This window comes from Tachypleus tridentatus, chromosome 12 (assembly GCF_004210375.1).
Source record: "Tachypleus tridentatus isolate NWPU-2018 chromosome 12, ASM421037v1, whole genome shotgun sequence".
In the NCBI taxonomy this organism is placed as follows: domain Eukaryota; kingdom Metazoa; phylum Arthropoda; class Merostomata; order Xiphosura; family Limulidae; genus Tachypleus; species Tachypleus tridentatus.
The window spans coordinates 48423589-48446004 of NC_134836.1; the positions used below are offsets into that span (position 1 = coordinate 48423589).

The 22416-nt window shown below is 35.0% G+C and overlaps 1 long non-coding RNA gene across 3 annotated transcripts in view; it reads right to left on the bottom strand.

Moving 5' to 3' along the window:
- The window catches only part of LOC143235040 (uncharacterized), an 88462-nt gene that overhangs the window by 60480 nt on the left and 5566 nt on the right, over positions 1–22416 (bottom strand). The window contains exon 2 of one of the 3 annotated variants that reach the window (XR_013018900.1): positions 14098–14818. The exons of the other annotated variants lie outside the window; for them this stretch is intronic. This is a non-coding gene — a long non-coding RNA (uncharacterized LOC143235040). Of the gene's footprint in view, positions 1–14097; positions 14819–22416 lie in introns of those variants that run through there. 3 annotated transcript variants of the gene reach the window in all.

The window sequence follows — 22416 nt, forward strand, 5'->3', positions numbered from 1 at the left end:
CATTTTGTTCAACTAATCTCAATCTATATATTTTTTTCAAATATCACTCAAATTACTAGAGTATGCAAATTTTTAGCCTATCATATTCCAGAATAAAAAATGATATGTTATTCTAATGCGTCGTATATTTTTAGAATAAAGCACAGTAAAATAACATAAGGCTCTACAAGTACAATGGTGAAGTGTTCCATTCGTAATGCTTACTACTGGAACAAGCAACAGAGCGCGTCACATCTATTTTGATTACATTTAGTAGATAAGTATCTGTTTACTTGAAACAGTAATGGTAGTAACTACAAAAGGTGAAATTTTTATTTAATGACATCATTACTCTTGTTTATATATAATGTTATGGCCAAATATTTGTTTTCAAGTTCCTGCTATGATGTTACATTAGTTCTACTTGTAGTATTAAAGGCGTATATATGTATATATATATGTATATACAGTTTATTAAGTTTGAAAGATCAGTAGGGAGTATTTGGGGTTATGTTAAAAATGTGTATGTTGCTCTTTACCTCATTTGTTATTAATGTTTGTTTTGAAGTTGATCACAAAGCAACCAACACAATGAACTATTTGTGCTCTGCCCACCTCCGGGATCGAAACCCGGATTCTAGCGTTGTCCTTCCACAGACATGCCGCTGCGCCATCAGTTTTTCTCAACCCGCATTCCAATTAAATTTTATTCAAACTTAAATTTTTATCAAACGGATCTTGATTGATCTATCTTCTTTGTTTTTATTCGTTCCATTTAATCTTAAAATTACTTCCCAAATATGACATTTCCACTACGGTTTCACCCTCTAAAACAGATAATGTTTTGTCGAAGAATCATAAAGGTTTCTTGAGGAAAGATAATAAAATAAACTCATCTCACCCCTCAGATTTAAACAAAACAAAACATAAATTCATCGTTGGATTAAAGAAAGAAATGAATACAGTTAAATTTTACGTTACATAACTTTAACCACAAACCATTTTTCTCTTCTTTTGATTTATAACAATCCGTGAAGCACAAACTTTCCGCGCCTTTCAGAGGTTCTTTTTAAGTGGTATTGACAACGTTGAAAACTGGAAAAGTTTCGAGTGTTACTCCTTTTATGCTAATCAAAAACGATTTATTCTTGTTTTCGATCGAAGGCTTAAATAAAGTATACAGTCATGACGTTTTTGAACTTCTTTGCTTAAGCCGAATCACAAACTTCAAAGGACTAACTCCCGTAAGAGGACATTTTATTAATATAGTCAGGAATACGAGAACTGAGTAGACATCGCTATTGAGCGTCTTATTTCAGAGATATTATATGTCAAAGTAGCATAGATCATCGATAACACTTAGAGTTGCAAAGTTTTTATCACGAATTGGTCACAAACATCAACATGTGCAACTGGTTTGTTTTGTTTTGAATTTCGCGCAAACCTAGACGAGGGCTATCTGCGCTAGCCGTCCCTAATTTCGCAGTGTAAGATTAAAGAAAAGGCAGTTAGTCACCACCACCATCAACTCTTGAGCTACTCTTTTACCAATGAATAGTGGGATTGACCGTCACATAATAACGTCCCCGCGGCTGATAGGGCGAGCATGTTTGGTGGGACAGGACTCGAACCCGCGACCCTCAGGTTACGAGTCGAGTGCCTTAACTACCTGGCCATGCCGGGTATTCACACACTTAAATCGAATTATTTAAAAGCAGTACGTTATATTTATTTGAACAAAATACTTTTAGAGTGGATTTATCATAAAGGTGTTCTTAGTAGTTATTTACTGCATTATCTAAAAATATTCAGAAACTCTATAGAATCTTACATCACACTGACTTAGAGCAGATCAAATAAGAAATATATGAAGTGAGAGACTTTAGTTGTGTACGTGAACCATTAATAAGCAAGTAAATCCATTTTTTTTTACGAAACACAATAAGTACGTAAGGTCTAATAAATCAAACATGCAAATTCAATTTGTATTTTTATAAATATTAGAGATGTGAAAGTCACATTATTATTCGTTCGAATAGCTTAAATTTTAAAAAAATCTTATAAAGCTATTTAATGTTCATATAACTGATAAAGAAAGTATAGATGAGTTTCAGCACCAGTCACGAAATATTAGTTTCAAGCGTGTCACCAGTAAATTTATGTGTCGCGAGAAGAAAATAATGATTTTTGTGTTTACGTGATCAGTTAAAAAGATTGTGTTATAGTACTATGTACTGACAGTTATGTAAACTTAAATACGATTGTAAGTAATAATTACATCTCAATAATATTATTTGATATGATTTTACTTATATGGATAAATTTATATAGTGTGATGATATGTACAACGAAACCCGTCTCTCGAGTCATGCATATAATTTACCCAACTTTACGAGAATAGTATGACTTTTTACGTCGACAGATTGTTGGTATGAAGTTTTCTCAGGTGTCATATGGCATATCGCGTTACGTGATCGGGAAATTAAAACGATTTTGCTAGAATAACTACCTCAGAACACACGTGAAAGCTGGTTGTGTTTCATAGATTGCAGTAGGAATTTATAGAACATCGAGTCCACCTGTAATACGTGACCTGAATCTTTCCTATACTTTATTCCTTTTATTCTGCACTTTCTGCTAAAAGCTTAGCTCGAAACATATGACAGTATTTTCACTGGAAGAGTTTGATTTTTTGGAATTTTGCGCAAAGCTACACGAGGGCTATCTGCGCTAGCCGCCCCTAATTTAGCCGTAAATGACTAGTGGGAAAACAGCTAATCATAACTGCCCACCGCCAACTTTTTGGCTACTCTTTTACCAACAAATAGTGGGATTGACCGTCACATTACAATATTCCCATGACTGAAAGGGTAAGCACGTTTAGTATGACGGGGATTCGAGCCCGCAACACTCAGATTACGAGTCGAGTGCCTTAACCAGCTGGCCATGCTGGGCCCAATGTATACAAAACCAGAACGTAAATATTATAAAATATGTGTGTTCGCATATAACACTAACTGGCTAAATACTGTGAATTTCTCTTGGTAAAATAAAACTAGATAATTAACGAAAATACAGTTCGAAATGAGGCAACAACCCCTCATAATCGTTAGAAAATATATCGCTGTTAATTTGAGGATACATATTTCATAACAAACAGCAAAGGAAGAAACAATTTGAATTCATTTAAACGTTACATGCCCAGCGTGGCAGATGGTAGAGCGCTCGACTCTGAAGGTTGTGGGTTCAAGTCCGCGTTACAATAAACATGCTGGCTTTCTCAGCCGTGGGATCATTATTATGTAACAGTTAATCCCACTATTCGTTAGTAAAAGAGCATCCCAAGAGTTGGAGGTGAGTGGTGATAACTAGATAAACTAGTCTTACACTTCTAAATTAGGGATAGCTAACGTAGATGGCTCTCGTGTAGCTTTGTGCGAAATTCAAAAACAAACAAACTTATGACCTCTACATAATATTATAACAGAAGTTAAACAATAAATAAATGTCATTCAGAAAAAAAAACACAGTAGAGCAAAGCAAGGCACTTCAATCGTCTCTGAATTTGCATTCAGACTCGCAATATTTCTGAAATCAAAATATTGAATGAAAAAAATTCCTTCCAATGAACTTATAGACGACCATATGTATGTTGTTCATATCTTACAATCTAAAAATCAATAAGCGTGTATTAACTTGACAGTTAGCTCTCTACAGACAAATAAATGTTAACCGTCAAATAACATTAACTACTGTAAAACTATAGAAATCAAAAATATTTCTAACATAAAAATTACATTCTTTTCAATCATTTAAAATCTCTTGATTAAGTCATTTGAATACGAAAACGATTAATATGAAACTCATGAACACTAATTAATTAATCACTTTATACATATTCACTGAGTGAGAGAGAAAGTTAATTACCAGAGATGTTAAATTAACCGTAAGCTCAATTAATTCAAGGCTCTTAAAGTGCAGAGCTTAAAGATACATAGCATTGTAATCTCTTAATGATATTTTACAATTATCGATAATTATATTTAAAATAATCATACATTTCTATACATCTAACAGCATCATTAATACCTTATTGTTCTATTAAGCATTCTTCGTCAACATACTTTAATATACTATTTTAAAACGTATTTTACATTACATGTCAGTACACTCTACAGTGTAAGACAATTATTCTACTAAATTAGCATTAATCCATAACTGGTAGCTATTACATAACAACACTTAGGCTATCTAAAGGTTCACATAGTTTGTAAAGCTCTGTTGTTCTATTTCAGTTTATCTACTTGCTTTGTCTCCTTGGACCTAAAAATATTTTACTTGCAGTAAACTCTGAATATTAAATTCACACGACTAGTTTTAATTAATTATACAGCTTAGCTGTTATTTGTTTATATTTGTTGACACAATTTCTTGATATGTTACATACGATTATTCTTGGTGGACTCCCCCCAGAAAAACAAATCAAACAAAAATTAAAGGTAGAATTTCGATATTAACAATTTAAATCTTTGTTTATAATATAATAATATATATTTGTAACACATTCTTTATTTGAGTTTTTAGTTGCCCTCATAAAAGAACAGTACATAATAGGATAGACCTAATATTCGTTATAAATTTGAGACTCACCACTATGAAATACAAACATTACTTTTCTACAAACAGTTTTGCACCAATGAAGCATTCGCCAGAAATAGAAGTCATATCATTCCATATTACGTAAAATAGAAAATCTGTTATTGATATAATAACATTCTCTACTGAAGAACTCGAGATCGTTTATTTGTTTGGAATTAAGCAGAGTTGCACAATGGCCATGTGTACTCTGCCCACCACGAGTAATCTCGGGTTCTAACGTTGTAAGTCCGTAGACATACAGCTGTGCCACTAGGAGGCAAACAAACTCGGGAAGTCAAGAAATTGTTTGTTTGTTTGTTTGTTTTTGAATTTCGCACAAAGCTACTCGAGGGCTATCTGTGCTAGCCGTCCCTAATTAAGCAGTGTAAGACCAAAGGGAAGGCAGCTGGTCATCACCACCCACCGCCAACTCTTGGGCTACTCTTTTACCAACGAATAGTGGGATTGACCGTCACATTATAACGACCCCACGGCTGAAAGGACAAGTATGTTTGGCGCGACGGGTATGCGAACCCGCGACCCTCAGATTACGAGTCGCACGTCTTGGTCATGCCGGGCCAAAAGTCAAGAGAAGTCGTTCGGGTTTTAATACTGTTTTTTCTTTATTTTACCGCCTTAAAAATGAGTAAGGGATCTTAGCATGATCTTTAGCCACGAACCCAAAACCTCAAATTAGGGTCGAACGACTTAACCCACTTGACCATGCCAGGCCGTATAGATTATTAATAAATATAAAACAATGGATCTATTTATGGCGCTAAAATTCGTAACTGGGAGTTTTTAAAGTTTCAGAAAATGTATTTCTTAATGATAGTAAAAAAATACTGAATATCTGTATTCAGCACACATGGAATTGTGGCTCTAACTCCTTAAATAGTTTGTATTTTGTTTTAAACTGCGTAAAAATCGAATTACTCTTAGTAGTAACACGAATGTCATTAGCTGTCAGCCGATTTAAGTTTAAATTGATAGATTAGCATCTAAGAAAAAGCAAACTTTTACTTATATGGCACTAAAAATGGTTAATTTTCACTTTTTTATTGATTGCAAAAATCTTTGTGCTGTTTAAATTGATGTTTTCTGTACTTTCAAGTCTGACAAAAAATAATTCAACTTTTCACCCTATTTTAGCAATTATTTACAATTACAGGCAAATTGTACAAGCCGTCTATGCAGAATTTATTTGAATTTTTAAGGCTATTTCATAAATCAGAATAATACAATTTTCTATAAGACGAGTATCAGCCTTAACCTCGCCAGCCAACAATTAAAAAATATATATTTTTCTGATGTTTATTAACAAAATCTGTCAAGTTGTTTATTTGCATCTTTTAGGAACTAGTTATAGATAGATTTTATTCCTAGTTATAATATCCTGAAGAATAAATAACAGATTATCTTATACTTCGAGAAACTTTAAACCTATTCGAAAACTATACTATTATTTTTATTAGTTTACTTGGCAAGTTTTATTAATAATGGGTGTATTAAAGTAATATGTGGATATATGAAACCTTTTAAAATCCTTATGAACCAGGTACTGTTAAAAAAGAAGTCATCAAACACTGCAGGAACTGGCATATTAAAAATTGGGAAGATAACTGTACTTTGAGATCATAAAGCACTCGAGAGAATAATGATAATAAATTATACTAAAAAGACAAATTAGTTGTAGATTATATTTTAATTCTTTAATTTACAATAGCTATCAGTCTTAGTTGTTCAATGCTAAAGAATAATATTACAATATATAACTAATTACTGTACAGTAAAAGCTTTAAGAAAAACCGTCTTCTAAAGTACGTCATTAACAAATATTGTTAACTGAACATTTTTACTTCCGAGCCAAAAGAAACGCCCCCCGCTAATACAAGTTAAGTCTACGAATTTAAAACGCTAAAATTAGAGGTTCGATTCCCCTCTGTGGGCTCAGCAAATAGCCCGACGTGTCTTTGCTATAAGAAAACACACACACTCTTAAAGAGAAATAAGAATGTGAATTTTTAAATAAGGTTTGAAATAAAACATTAAATACTTTTTTGCGACTATTCTTCATTTCGTGAATTTGAAGATTTCTGTTCATCTTCCCCTTCAGTTACTGTCCCCCGTTGGTACAGCGGTAAGTCTACGGATTTACAACACTAAAATCAGGGGTTCGATTCCCCTCGGTGGACTCAGCAGATAACTCGATGTGGCGTTGCTATAAGAAAACACGCACACAGCTGCAGTTGCGTGCAACATGCCTAGTTCTGATTACAATAAGTGATTTAAAATGATAAGTCGCAACAAGACCTCCCTGTCACTACATTCAGAATAACCACAGGTGTTCAAAAGATATGTAAAAACATTTTTACGAAACAATTTACTGGCATAATTATAAATAACACCTAGTTTATCAATACGAACTCTTCGGTAAGAAGTATTCTTGCACAAAACATCTTGAGAGCTACCTGCTCTAGCTGACAATAATTTAGAAGTGATAGGGTAGAGAGAAGGTAGCTAGTCAACTCCATCCACCACCAACTCCTGGGCCACTTTTCTCTAAGAAAAAAAGAACGGTTTAACGACTAAGAGAGTGATATTTTCTGTGACGGAATCCGAACCTGTGACTTTCAGATTACAAGTTGAGAGAACAAACCTTCAGGACATTTTAGGCTTAAAGAGTGTTGTTCTCTGGAGTGTATTTATATTTATGGCAAAGCTGTACATTATTATCCTAACATCCACCATCTGCACTAAAAAATAACTGTCACTCGCAGAATACACACATTGCTTAAATTACAGGTAAATGTTTTTAGTATCGCATTGATTCGAGCCAAGTTAACCAGATCATAGATCCAAAAACTCAACCACAGCACCAACTTTTGCCTCTTCCGTAATTCATCTAGCTCAAAGGAATAGACAGAATAAAGCATCTTGAAATATTTTCCAGTAAAAGCTACAAAGCAAATACCAGCACACATGAAAATGTATCCATGTTTGAGAATACATAATAATAAACGTCCGTAATCTTACTTGATGTTCGATTTGTTGATTTTGTAATGAATGTGTGTAACGATACGTGACTTCTAACAGATTCAGTTGTTAAATAATTACATACGAAACAATGTGCCCCCCAGTGGCTCAGCGATATATCTGCGGACTTACAACGCTAAAAACCGGGTTTCGATACCCGTGGTGGGCAGAGCACAGATAGCCATTGTGTAGCTTTGTGTTTAATTCAAAAACAACAAGAACGTAACAATGTATTTATGAAAAGTTATTGTACATTTAAAATAATACCTGTAACAGTTGGTATAAATTCACTTAAAGTTAAGCACAAAACTACACAATAGAATATCCGAGTTCTTTCTACCACGGGTATCGAAACCAGATTTTTAACATTGGATGATGTTTACTTTATAATAAGACTCATGTAATAGCCTTACATATAATAACCTTTCCACCTAATATTTTGCTGTATTTTTGTTCCGCAAACAAGTTGACTAAAATACTGGAACCTATTTTGCCCTGGTAATTAGAATGCTCGATTCATCAACTGAAAATCATGGATTTCAATCCAATCACCGAAGAGACGTTATATTATGATGGTTAATACCTCTTTCTTGGTAAAGAGTAGCCCAAGAGTTGACGGTAGGTGGTGTTAACTAGCTTCCTTTCCTCTTGTCTATCACTGCTATATTAGGTTCGGCTAGCCAAGTAGCCTTGAGTAATTCTGTGCAAAATTCAAGAAAACAAATTCATGTTTCTCTGCCATTAAAACAAAGAATTCACTTCCTCTTTACACAGGTCCGGCATGGCCAAGAGTGTTAAGGCGTGCGACTCGTAATCTGAGGGTCGCGGGTTCGCATCCCTGTCGCGCCAAACATGCTCGCCCTCCCAGCTGTGGGGGCGTTATAATGTGACGGTCAATCCCACTATTCGTTGATAAAGAGTAGCCCAAGAGTTGGCGGTGGGTGGTGATGACTAGCTGCCTTCCCTCTAGTCTTACACTGCTAAATTAGGGACGGCTAGCACAGGTAGCCCTCGAGTAGCTTTGTGCGAAATTCAAAAACAAACAAAAAACAAACAATCCTCTTTACATGTTAGTACCTTGAAAAAAAAACTGTTAAGTTGTTTACTGTATAACAAGAAACAGAAACAAACATATATATATACATACAGCTATTAAATTTGAATTTACGTTTTAAAACGTTTTTCAATAACTTTTTAAAAAATGTATTTACTATTATAATACTTCTTCATCACTTGCTCCCACCTAATGAGTTAACCGTTAAGATAAATAGGTCATACCTCTTTTTATTAGATTATTTCCTCACTGCTCGTTCCCACCTAATTAGTGAACCGTTTGGAACAATAAATTATGTATTTTATTTTGCACCCTAAAACGGTACATTATTTTCTTCCTAAAAATAAAGAATTGAGATTTCCTGTTAATGGATGCAGTTCAGAAGATTTCTAATAATTTAAATATGTTGCCAATGATATGAGCACTTCATACACATAATATTATCCTACAGTTCAGCTGTTTATTCCATAACATACCAAATAAAATTAACACACATTATTAGTATTCTCTATAATATGCTAGTCAATGTTTAATTTTTTTTAAAAATACAACTATCAGGAAGAAATCTTTTATCGTCTCATATATGTAAATGGTGACCAATTATCTAATATTTTCCCATATAAATTTTTATCATAGTATTTTAAAATAGCAACATTTACCTGTTTATTCTTTTGGAATGTAATTGACTACAATGCGTTAAGTGCTTCAATACATAAAAGTTTCTATTGCATGTTATGTTATTTTGGACACAATTTAAAATATCTTTGTATAAGATACGCTTATAATCAATCAACATCTGTCGAAAATCATTTTTGTTTCACAAGAGCAGAGAAAGTCAACCATTAATTCCAGCTGTCTTTCTTCCGAAATCCTTTATTCAAACTTATAGCCGCTTTCATTTCACGTCAGGGACACTTTTGGATACTTAGTCGTTGAGAAACTACTATTGTTTTGAGATGTAATACCCAATTCAATGATTTTCCGCTAACCGACCGAGAACTTTGGCCATTTAAAAGTTTCAAGGGGAAAATCAGAAGGCAAGAAACTTTAATTTACACAAGAAATACTTTCTCTTTTGGTATGTTTGTATTGAGATGGAAGGTTTAATGTTATCATTTGTTAGTCTTCTTTGATTTACATAGTAACATCAGTATTTCTTAAAACCTTGCTCATTTCTCGTAAAACGTTTGAATACGTTCCAAACAGTTCCAAATATCTTCCTGAAACGTAGCTTTCGTGAGCTGTTCTTCAAGCAATCATGGTATATACGACACTGCGCATTTTTATTTTCTTTGAACAAAATAAACCTGACTAAAATGTGGTAATTTTCTAAATGTTTTATAGTCCTCTAGGGCTCTGTACATAAAAGCGGATTTGCGTGTTTCTTTGCGTGCCACAGTAAAGTTTACATATACCAGTAGATAGTTTTTTGAAATAAACTGTTTTTCCTTTAATTTGTCTGATAACCACTTCAAAGCTAAGCACCAAAATATACAAACAGGCCTAACCTGGCCGGGTGCTTAAGGTACTCGACTCGTAATCTGAGTGTCGCGGGTTCGAATCCCCGTCACACCAAACATGCTCGCCCTTTCAGCCGCAAAAGCGTTATAATGTGACGGTCAATCCCGCTATTCGTTGGTAAAAGAGTAGCCCAGGAGTCGGCGGTGGATAGTGATGACTAGCCGCCTTCCCTCTATTATCACACTGCTAATTTAGGGACGGCTAGCGCAGATAGCTCTCGAGTAGTTTTTGCGCGAAATTAAAAAAAAATAAACAAATGCTATTTTTGTATAATTATGACACTTTAATGATAAACGGTATTGTTTTTAAATATATATTTGTTTGTTTCTTTGTAGTGAAGCACAAAGCTGTACAACAGCATATCTGTGCTTTGTCCACCAAGGATATCGAAACCTGGTTTCTAGCTATGCCACTGGGAGGCTCTAGAGACATATGTATACAGGTTGCATAATTATTCAGCATAGTGCATACTTACTTGCATTAGGCATTACCTTATGAGCCATTCGTTCATATCCTTGAGACTCAAATGTTTCATTCTGCATGATTGGTTTTCTTGACTTCAGGTATGCTGTTCATGTTATTATAAGCAATCATTTTTGAAGAATCGTTTTAACGTATTGCACTAGTATTGCTTTATTATTCACCATCAATCTGAAAATGTTACCTTCATAAAAGGTTAAAAGTTTGATGAGTAGAAAGCTGTTACGTTATCATAATTTATCACTTCTCCCATTTATTATGTTACGTATTACGATTCCAAATTGTCTGAAACTGAGTTAAATGGTAATATAAATTTAGAAATTAATTAAAAATAGAAAGAAATTAAATTTATTGTGTTTATTAAATATCGTTCACTGCTTGAGATAAAACAGGTATTTTTCTTCGCTCTAGTGTTTTAGATAGGAAAATGTTTTCATTATAAGCTGTGAAAACATGAGTACATTTACTGTTCATCGTGGAAAACTAACGAAGGTATTTTTTTTACTTCAATAATTCGGTGACTAAGGTTCGGTCTTCCATTACGAACAGTAAATGTGCACATGTTTTTACAGCTTATAATGAAAACTATTGCTTATCCAGAACACTAGAGCGAAGAAAAATACCTGCAGTTGTGAACATTTTTTTTACTGAATTAACAGTAGTTGCTTATTAACAAATGTATTTTATTTACTTTAATAATTTAGTGACTATTAGTATTTGTAGCAGAAATAAGTTACCATATATTTAACGTAATAAAATAGAGGCTTTACGATTGCTCGAATAACCGTTCACTGTTTGATTCAATGCCCAAATCGATTCAAAATTTCTCTAGCCGTTACTGGAAGCAGTTGTTTCTTGTTTTATTTTATTTCTAGTTTTATTTATACCACCGTACGTGTCAGGCGTTGAAATCTGATCGTAATCGAAGTTCGTTCGCTTCGCTATACAACGTATAGGAGATAGCACTTAGATACGAATGTTTAGAACCTTAAAAGTTTTACAGAACAAAAGAAAATATGTGAACAAAACAAACGAGATTATTTACTACTTGTTTGAAGCTTTAATCGTAGTACATAAGTCCGATATTTCATGCATTTTGTCCTGATATGGAACACTGATTTAATTATTTATTCGTCTTTTAATGCAAAAGTGAATAATCAAACTTAACACAAAAAAGTAGTTGAACTCGTCCACTGGTCTATGTCTGCTTCGCAACGTGATATTGACAGTTTTTAAACCTTATAGACCAAATTCACTTCTCTTGTTTGAATCAACTCGTAACAGATTTAAAAAATTCCAACCGTTACACTCCTGTAATAAAGTACATATCTGGCATTACGTAATACAATATCCATAGGTTGCTAATTCCCAGTAATAGGAAAGTAATCCGTAACACTTCTATTATTTTTCTAAAATTTTCACTGCTGACTAAAGGATGGGTTTCTTTGTTGTTTTGAATTTCGCACAAAGCTACTCGAGGGCTATCTGTGCTAGCTGTCCCTAATTTAGCAATCTAAGACTAGAGGGAAGGCAGCTAGTCATCACCACCCGTCGTTAACTCTTGAGCTACTCTTTTACCAACGAATAGTGGGATTGACCGTCACATATAACGTCCCCACGGCTGAAAGGGCAAGCATGTTTGGCGCGACGGGGATTCGAACCCGCGACCCTCAGTTTACAAGTCGCAAATTACGATTGGCCATGCTGGGCCCAGTAAAGGACGGGATTCATATTCAAATAACTTCAAACAAATGTTGTTGTTTTTATTTTCGTGTTCTGTTGTTTCTTGTTGTTCCTTCTTTCGATGGTCGTTGTACGTTGCAAGTTAAAAAACTGATTTAAAATGACACATATATTTCAGATGTAAAATTATTACAATACTACAACAATCAAACAATGGGCAATTAAACGTACTTAAAGTATTGTTATACAGGTTAGTATCGTAGATGGCAAAAGTAAATGTAAAAAATTGAATAATAAAATAGTATTGAATAGAATAAACCTTAGATATTTAAAAAAAAGATTCCATATTTTTTCAGTCAAGAAAACACAAACAAGTTGTTTCTTTAACTAACTTTTCAAAAGTTTAACTAAGTACTCAAATTTGTATTAAGAAATTTAATAATCCAATAAAATTATTTAATACAGTGTGTGTTTTCTTATAGAAAGGCCACGTTGTGCTATCTGCTGAGCACACCGAGGGGAATCGAACCCCTGATTTTAGCGTTGTAAATCCGTAGAAATACCGCTGTAATAGCGGGGGCTACTTAATACCAACATGTTTCTTTAATTATGCCGTGTAATGTTCTGCGTTGGCTTCTTGGTTTGTTTGTTTTGAATTTCGTGCAAAGCTACTCGAGGGATATCTGTGCTAGCCGTCCCTAATTCAGCAGTGTAAAACTAGATGAAAAGCAGCTAGTCATCACCACCCACCGCCAACTCTTGGGCTTCTCTTTTACCAACGAATAGTGGGATTGACCGTCACATTATAACGCCAACACGGCTGAAAGGGCAAGCATGGTTGGTGCGACGGGAATTCGAACCCGCGACTCTCATATTAAGAATCGAGTGCCTTAACCACCTGGCCATTTCGGGCCCTGGTTTCTTGGATGTACACAGAGTTCAACCAAATATATAGTTGAATCTATCCGTCCAATACATGATCGATTTATTATATTGTATTATTTTTTATTATTTTCGGTTACTATAATTTAAAACCAGTTTTGTAACGTGTGACGTTCAGAGATTCAGTTATTAATAAAATATTTTTTTCCATTCTCAATACTTGTTAATTTATTTATACTTACTAACTGCTAAAACTAATGTTTTAACGCCAGGTATCGCAGACATTATGTGTATTATAATAGCGTATTAATTTAAAAAAATAAAATGTCACATTGTGAAAGGTAGGATAGAACATTTATTTGAAAGCAGAATTGAAATTAATTGATAACGAGTACATTCTGTTAACATTATTTCTCAATTACGGGCCCGACATGGCCAAGCGTATTCAGGCGTGCGACTCGTAATCTGAGGGTCGCGGATTCGCATCTCCGTCGCGTCAAACATGCTCACCTTTTGAGCCGTGGGGGCGTTATAATGTGACGGTCAGTCCCACTATTCGTTGGTAAAAGAGTAACCGAAGAGTTGGCAGTGGGTGGTGATGACTAGCTGCCTTCCCTCTAGTCTTACACTGCTAAATTAGGGACGGCTAGCATAGAAAGCCCTCGAGTAGCTTTGTGCGAAATTTAAAAACAAACAAACAATCTAAATTACATCCATAAAGCGCCCAATTCCCACAGTTATGCATTAAATGTGTGTGTGTTTTCATATAGCAAAGCCACATCGGGCTATCTCCTGAGTCCACCGCGGGGAATCGAACCCTCTCATTTTAGAGTTATAAATCCGCAGACTTGCCGCCGTATTTGCATTAACTAGTTTTGTTATTTTGTTTTTCTTTCATTAGGCTTAAATGCGAACATTATATGACAAACAAATATATTTTTTTAAAAACACGAACATTATTCCACGATCAGTTTTTTTTTCATAAATGTGAACATTATTCTGCGTACAAATATTTTTTTCCATGAATGCGATTATTCTACAAACAAATAGTATTTCCATAAATGCGAACATTATTCTACGAACAATTTTTTTCCATAAATATGAACATTATTCTGCGTACAAATATTTTTTCCATGAATGCGATTATTCTACAAACAAATATTTTTTTTCATAAAGGCGAACAATATTCTACGGACAATTTTTTTTCATAAATGCTAGCATTATTCTACAAACAATTTTTTTTTTCCACGTGCAGTGAGCATTAACCTGAAAAATGGGTCGAAGCACCACTTTTTTTTTCTCATCACAAGCACTTCGTACTTGGCTCCACCACTAATCTTTTCTCATCCTACTTTCCAATCCAAACACTTAAACGAAATGACTTGGCTAACAATCATCTTCTAGATGGAAACCTTTTCCGTGTTTACGAAGGTAAGATGAGACAGAATTCGAATGACTCAAGATCGCCGTGATATATAGTGCAAATGAAAATGACCTGAAGTTTCTAAGAGTTACTCCTCCATCAAACATCGTTTCGACTTGATTCTAAAAGAAGGTACAATAAATGTCAACATCACTAACTATGAACCTGTCTAAACAGAATAGTAGAATGTTATTCTCTATTAACAATATGTGAGAACAAAACCAATATACGGAGTTGTTTTTTTTTAATGCTGCTGACATATTTTTCTTGATTTGGAATCAAAATGACAACCGTGGTTCCATTAGATTTTTTTTTAACTTGTACGTGAGCACCTTTTACTGGTACTTATTTTGATCCTATAAGCCTCGCTAAATTTAAAGAAAAAGAAACGAGAGTTGAAAGTGTGACATAAATTAGTGCGATATATGTTCGTCATGGCTCGTGTTATTTCTATATTTACTGATGTCGCTTTCCACATAGTAAGTTCTCAAATTACGTAAGCGTATAATTATTGTACACAAACTGATCACGGTACCCATACGTACTTCTGAGGGAAGAAAGTCTGTGCGTGTGTGCTAGTAAATTATCTTAGGTATTTAGTGGAAGACCATGTATTTATTCTGAATTTAATGCATTACGTTAGTCCTAATTAAGCCTTATGTCGTTTCTGTTTGTTTGTTTGTTTTTGAATTTTGCACAGAGCTACTCGAGGGCTATCTGTGCTAGCTGTCCCTAAGTTAGTAGTGTAAGACTAGAGGGAAGGCAACTAGACATCACCACCCACCGCCACCTCTTGGGCTACTTTTTTATTAACGAATAGTGGGATTGACCATAAAATTATAACGCCCCCACGGCTGAAAGGGCCAGCATATTTGGCGCATGTCGTTTCTGAATTATCAATCACTTAATCATAAGCACAGCGGCAAGTCTCAAAATTATAAAAACGGGGCTTCGATACCCGTAGTGGACACAACAAAGACATCCAATTATGTGGATTTCTGCTTAACTAAAAATAAACGTTTAAACGTGAAGTAAAATAAATTTACGTGTAATAAGATATTAAAAAAACAGAAAAAAATGTTTTTTCGTACATCGTAGAGCGTGCGTAATGCATGAAAGTTTGTCAACACGTTTTTAAAGAAAATCATTTGTATAAATAGTTTACTTCAGGTGACAGCACGACTCAGTAACGAGCATTTCAAAAAACAATGTTCGCTTGAAAGGAAACTGGTACTGGTTGAATTTAAACATACAAACAAAAAATGAAATAATTGAAATTGGATTTGCTTAGGAATTTCGAGCAAAGCTACTCGAGGACTATCTGCGCTAGCCGTCACTATTTTAACAGTGTAAGACTAGAAGGAAAGCGATCAGTCATCACCATCCGCTGCCAACTCTTGGGCTACTCTTTTACCAAAGCATAGTGGGATTGACCGTCACATTATAATCACACCACGGCTAAAAAGGGTGAATATGCTCGGTGCGATAGGGATTCGAACACCAGCCACTCGGAGTAGTAGTCGAGTGCCTTAACCACCTCTCCATGCCGGTCCTGACATTGGCCTGTAAAACACTATATTGTTTATAAATACATTGTTGTTGTGATTAGGATTCCTATTTAAAATTTCAGTTTTTATTACTGAGAGAAAAGACTAAAAGAGAAACAATTAGCTCAATAGTTTGTGTTGACTAGATGCCTTACCTCTAGTCTTACAGCTCAAAGTTAGAGACAGCTGTGCGAATAACCCTTTGCTTAACTTTGCGTGAAAATCCTAAACTAAGAATAAATACACAGTTATGCTCATTACATTTTGCCCGGCATGGCCAGGGGTTAAGACACTCGACTCGTAATCTGAGTTTCGCGGGTTTGAATCCCCGTCCCACCAAACATGATCGCCCTTTCAGCCGTGAGGACGTTATAATGTTACGGTTAGTCCCACTATTCGTTGGTAAAAGAGTAACCCAAAGTTGGCGGTAGGTGGTGATGACTAGCTGCCTTCCTTCTAGTTTTACACTACTAACTACTAACGGCTAGCGCATATAGCCCTCGTGTAGCTTTGCGCAAAATTCATAACACACCAAACGAAATTTATTACATTTATAATAAAGTAGTTTTAGTTTAAAGGAAAAAAAATCTTTTACTACCTGTGCCACCTTTTCATAATCAAATAAACATTTATTTTATAATGTTTAAGTGCTAAACATGACGATTGTGGTAACACGGCCCTACAATAACAAACCACTGTATTAGCATACGTAATTTATTCTTATAAACTATAATTAACTTTCTGTGGATGATAATTGAAAAAAATGACAATTCTTGAGAAGTGCTTTAAGTGTTCTACCAGAGAGGTGGACTACTTGTTGTTTTATAAGCTTGACTTCCATAACGTCTGTTAATCAATATGATATATTGGTCTAGCGAGGTTATTAGAACATGTAGAACCACAGGATACGCCGAAAAAAACGCAAGATATATAGCAATCCTTCTCTGTCTTATTCCAGTCAAGTTGAGTTGAGCAAGGCTTAGCGCGTAGCGTATCAGTTTGTAAATGTATAAGTCCATGGTTCGCATCCCTTTACTGCAAATTCATGTTCCAACTTTGGAGCCATGGGTGCGTTATAAGAATAATGGACAACTTACTATTCAATTAGGTAAGTTAATAGTTTGTGATAGGTGCTGTTACCAAAGTGCCTCCATTCTAGTTAATCAGTTAATATTAGCGAATGTTAGTGTAAATATTCCTTGTGTGCGCTTGGTATGCTTAAAGATGTTTTGAAGTATCTGAGAAGTTTTCTTGTGTAAATATCCAAATCAAACAAATAAATTCCTCACGTCCTATAACACAGTATCTCAAGTCGTATAACACAGTATCTGTCAGCTTTCTGCGCTTCTGATCTGCTTAAATGTGGTCTTGAAGGATCTGGGAGAGCTTCTAAAGATGTGTGGTCTAATACTTAGGTTGCTTGTCACAAAACGTGTGTGGTAGATGACGTTGAGTAGCCGTTTTTGTTTTAATCTGCCAACTAAAAATTAGGAATTGCTTTGCGCAGATACGTGCGAAACTCTGAAAGAAATAAAAAAATAACGCCAAACTATGATGAAAATTACAGTTTCAGGTAATGTTGTATAAATATTATCACAGAGGAAGTGGTTCTAAAGACAGCACGAGACTTCTATCTTCGTTTCTATAACGTCTTATTAACCTTCAGTGTGTACCAAATCTCGTGTTGCAGTCCAAAACAACTATTCATTTAAATCTGCAACTCTCAGGCAGATATTTTATATGAAAAATAATTTATTTTCACCCATTCAGCAACTATATACATATTTATAATAGATGTAATTAAATTCGAAACACTATTATTGGATTATTAAGTGTAAGAATATTCACAATTATATATTTTTTTTAAGTAACTTCAAATTTAGTTCTAGGTTATCATGATTCAAAGTGAATTATTGACTGAACAACAACGACTCTCGACATGGAAATAGTGTCGTTTCTCTTTTCGTTGTTGTTCAGTTTAATTACAGGTGGAAACAGGAAAATAGTTTATCAGTAGCTACGCTACTCTTGAAGAATGAGTGGTACGTCAACACTTATAGCGGTGTAAATCTTTTACTGATCCACTTGTTTATTTGTTTGTAGCTACGCTACTCTTGAAGAGTGAGTGGTACGTCAACACTTATAGCGGTGTAAATCTTTTACTGATCCACTTGTTTATTTGTTTGTAGCTACGCTACTCTTGAAGAGTGAGTGGTACGTCAACACTTATAGCGGTGTAAATCTTTTATTGATCCACTTGTTTATTTGTTTGTAGCTACGCTACTCTTGAAGAGTGAGTGGTACGTCAACACTTATAGCGGTGTAAATCTCTTACTGATCCACTTGTTTATTTGTTTGTAGCAAAGCTACTCTTGAAGAGTGAGTGGTACGTCAACACTTATAGCGGTGTAAATCTTTTACTGATCCACTTGTTTATTTGTTTGTAGCTACGCTACTCTTGAAGAGTGAGTGGTACGTCAACACTTATAGCGGTGTAAATCTTTTATTGATCCACTTGTTTATTTGTTTGTAGCTACGCTACTCTTGAAGAGTGAGTGGTACGTCAACACTTATAGCGGTGTAAATCTCTTACTGATCCACTTGTTTATTTGTTTGTAGCAAAGCTACTCTTGAAGAGTGAGTGGTACGTCAACACTTATAGCGGTGTAAATCTTTTACTGATCCACTTGTTTATTTGTTTGTAGCTACGCTACTCTTGAAGAATGAGTGGTACGTCAACACTTATAGCGTTGTAAATCTTTTATTGATCCACTTGTTTATTTGTTTGTAGCTACGCTACTCTTGAAGAGTGAGTGGTACGTCAACACTTATAGCGGTGTAAATCTTTTATTGATCCACTTGTTTATTTGTTTGTTTAAAATCAAGTACAAAGCTACACAATGAGCCATCTGTTCTCTGCCCACCATGGGAATCAAAACCCGGGTTCTAACGATATGAGTCCGCAAACATAGCGCTGTGCCACTAGTAGGCATTTCTTGTTGTGGAATAAGTAATAAAACGCATATTTCGAATATAAGCCTTAAAACTGTGTCATTTAACTTCAAATTGCGCTCATAATGACATCAGTTCTATTTCTTCTTTCTTTGTTTATATCTATAGTAAACCCATGCGGTTGAAACTTCAATGTTTAGAATGTTGAATATTAATCTATTAAAAATCAATGTATGCAATAATTCGCTCTTTCATTGGAGAGATTATTTTATATATATGTATAACTGTTAAATAAAAACACTTTTTGATGAATTGTTTATGACATTTCAGTCTTAGTCAGTCCTTGTCAGCTGCCAGGTGGTTAAAGCACTCGACTCGTAATCCGAGGGTCGTGGGTTCGAAGCCCAGTCATACCAAACATACTCGCCCTTTAAGCCGTGGGATCGTTATCATGGGTCGGTCAATCCCACTATTCGTTGGTAAAATAGTAGCCCAAGAGTTGGCGGTGGGTTACGATAACTAGCTGCCTTCCCTCTAGTCTTACACTGCTAAATCAGGGACGGCTAGCGCAGATAGCCCTCATGTAGCTTTGTGCGAAATTCAAAACAAACCAAACCTTGTCAGCTATATGTGTACAAGCAATAATTACAAGTTTAGCGATTTGTTTAATTAGTTATAAATTCTACCACGGTTGATATATGTATATTACATCTTATAAGAAAAAAACCTAAAAACAGAATATTCGAATTCAAATTCCACTTGTACACATGTTTTTCAAAGAAAGGCTATGACTTGACTTTCAATCACGCAGAAAATTCCGATAAAGTGAGAACATAATTCCATCTTACTCACCCTAACGCCCTCAGCTTCCCAAATCTGGACCACATTTGACTGAATGATCAGGGTAAACAGACAAAATTTACCCATCTGTAATGTTTGTTTTTTAATTTCGCGCAAAGCTACTCGAGGGCTATATGCGCTAGCCGTCTCTAATTCAGGAGTGTGAGACTAGAAAGAAGGCAGCTGGTCATCACCACCCACCGCCAATTCTTGGGCTACTATTTTACCAACGAATAATGGGATTGACCGACCATTATAACGATCCACGGCTACTCTTTTACCAACGAATAGTGAGATTGATCGTCACATTATAACGCCCCAACGGCTGGGAAGGCGAGCATCTTTGGTATGACCGGGATTCGAACCCGCGACCCTCGGATTATAAATCGAACGCCTTAACACACTTGGCCATGCCGGGCCGTCTGGTAATGAATGTGTTAGAATTGTTTGTTGTTTTAATTTTACGCAAAGCTGCACGAGGGTTATCTGCACTGGCCATCGCTAATTTAGCAGTGTAAGACTTAGAGGGAAGGCGAACCTTGGGCTACTATTTTGCCAACGAATAATGTGATTGATTGTTACATTATAACACCCCAAGGGGAAAAAGGGCGAGTACCTTTGGTGTGACGGGGATTCGAACCCATGGCTCTTAGATTGCGAGTCAAGTGCCCTAGCCACTTGGCAAAAACAAAAGCGTATCCTAATATCAAATAAGCCTCTACATACACAATGGGCTTTCTGCGCTCTCTCCACTAATGGTATCGAAACCCGGTTTCTAGAAATGTGAGTTCGCAGACATACCGCTGGAGGGCAGCATGTTAGAGAACCACTTATCATCCCTTTTAACTTGATCATTGTTGTTAATATGTCCTATCTACTTAACGATTCCAGCATCTAGTACAGAAATCAATATCACTGTTCCACCTATTTACTAAATACAGAAAATGACCCAAAGACGCGTTTTGTTTTTTATTTAGAGATATCACCCTTAAAGACTGTCTATAATAACTCTTTATACAGTAAAGCTAGAAATATCATACAATAAATAGCCTGGTACGATCAAAAGTAGTTTGTCAGAACAAGTAAATAAATCGTGACTCGTGTGACGACAATTTCGACGTTATTCCTAAGACTTGTGAGACAAACCTTTACTAGTCCTATCAACACTTCTATAAAAATTCCGCTTTAATTGTTAAAGCATCAATCAGTATTATCCTAAATCGTATTTACTTTAGAGAGTGCTATAATATTAAAAACAAATAAAACACTAAGCAATATTGAACGAAATTTTATTTCAGGATATAAAATTCTTATCAAACACAGATGGAACTTTAATGTTTTAGGTATGAGTTTATTCCAGCAAGTCAAGTAAGGCAAGAATGAACTGTTCTATCTTTCACTAACCTAATAGACAAATGATGTTAATGCATGGTTACATATATTATATTCCGTCCGGCCTTATGCACCGGGTACTAGTTAAAAGTGGTACATTTAGTCGTATCAAAACTTTATAGAAGTTTAATACTAGCCATTACATAAATAAACGTAATTTAACAGCACTGAAAATAGACTATAATTCTGACTTAATTTTTGTCATACAAGTTATAACCTTTATTGAGGTAATTAATGTGACTGACCAAGAAAATAGACTGTTTTTCTTTTTTTTTCCTTATAATAATGTTGTTGGTGGTGTTTTGAATTAAGCACAAAGCTACACAATGAGATATCTTTGCTCTGCCCACCACGAGTATCAAAACCCGGTTTTCAGCGTTGTAAGTCCGCAGACATACCGCTGAACCACTGGGGGGCTTATAATAATACATGAGAATTGCAATACGATTTAGATGAACATGGCAGGTGTATTTACATATCATTCCTTAAATTCATAACTACCCCTTTTAAACGTTAATACAATAAAGAACTGTTCCTTTTCAATAGCACAAGGAGCAAGCAAAAGACGAATCATAAATGGACAAAACTACTTTAAAATATATTAAACCAATCAGCTACTAAGCAATTACAATTTCTTAGCACTCGCTTTAAACAACTTATAAATAATCTATCGGTGGATGAGCAATAAATTTAGAGACTTCCAATGCTAAAATCGAGGACAGCATGCGTACAACCCGTTGTGTAGCTTTGCACTAGGTATCTGCAACAAAGATTTGCAATCCAATTCGGAAAAGGAAATAATGTGTGTGTGATTCTTATGCTACAATGTGTTTGTAAGATTTATTAAGTTCTTTTTGTTATACGAACTATTATAAAACCTATATTCTATCACTTCCTTGTGAATACTAAAAACTGTGCAGTTAACCTAATGTTCTCGTTAGTTTCAAATTAAAAAAGGGCAGACGGTCCATATATTTTTATGTTTACTA